General features: G+C 37.3%; 1 non-coding gene across 1 annotated transcript; it reads left to right on the top strand.

Moving 5' to 3' along the window:
- Positions 1-208: 208 nt before the first annotated feature.
- On the top strand, positions 209-314 carry LOC140855125 (small nucleolar RNA R71). The gene has a single exon (XR_012138155.1). It is a non-coding gene; the product is annotated as a small nucleolar RNA R71 (small nucleolar RNA).
- The last annotated feature ends 466 nt before the right edge of the window (positions 315-780 follow it).

Here is a 780-nt window from a genome sequence, read left to right as displayed (position 1 = left end):
ATTCTACCTCTTTTTGAGTTTAACATAGGTTTATCTCTAATAGAGGCAGACATATGATGTAATGAATTTTCACTTAAAATTTCAAACAGTTGCCATGCCTCATCCTCACTTTTCAGCATAAATGTCCCACCGCATGATGCATCGATCATGTGTCGATGTCTTTCAGAGAGCCCATCATAAAAACATTGGATTAACTGCCACTTGGGTACAGCATGGTGGGGGCATTTTCTAATAAGGTCTTTTAATCTCTCCCATGTTTCATGAAACATTTCTCCATCTAATTGGGAAAAACTAGTTATGGCTTTCCTTATTTGATTAGTTTTTCCTATGGGAAAATATTTCTTGAGAAACTCTCCTTGCAGCTGGTCCCAGGTTGATATAGTCATGGAATCCAAAGTATGTAGCCAGTATTTGGCTTTGTCCTTAAGTGAAAAAGGGAATAATTTCAACCTAAGAGCATCATCGGAGAAGTTGTGAATTTTTACAGTTGAGCATATCTCAAGAAATTCTTCAAGATGTTTATAAGGGTCTTCATTACTAAGTCCATAAAATGAAGGTAACATTTGGATTATACTGGACTTAATTTCATATTGAGTGGCCTCCATAGGGGGTACTTGAATACAAGGAGAGTAGGTATATGTGGAAGGAGTAAAGTACTCCTTCAATTGCTTGGGTGGATCATTCTCCTGATTTCGATCCATCTTTTTATGTCTGTTGGCTCTAAAGGTTCTTTCTATTTCTGGATCAAAAGGTTGGATTTCTGGTCGTAACGATCTACGG

The sequence above is a fragment of the Elaeis guineensis genome, chromosome 1, assembly GCF_000442705.2.
Source record: "Elaeis guineensis isolate ETL-2024a chromosome 1, EG11, whole genome shotgun sequence".
Classification (NCBI taxonomy): Eukaryota; Viridiplantae; Streptophyta; class Magnoliopsida; order Arecales; family Arecaceae; genus Elaeis; species Elaeis guineensis.
This window is presented reverse-complemented; position numbering and strand designations above follow the sequence as displayed.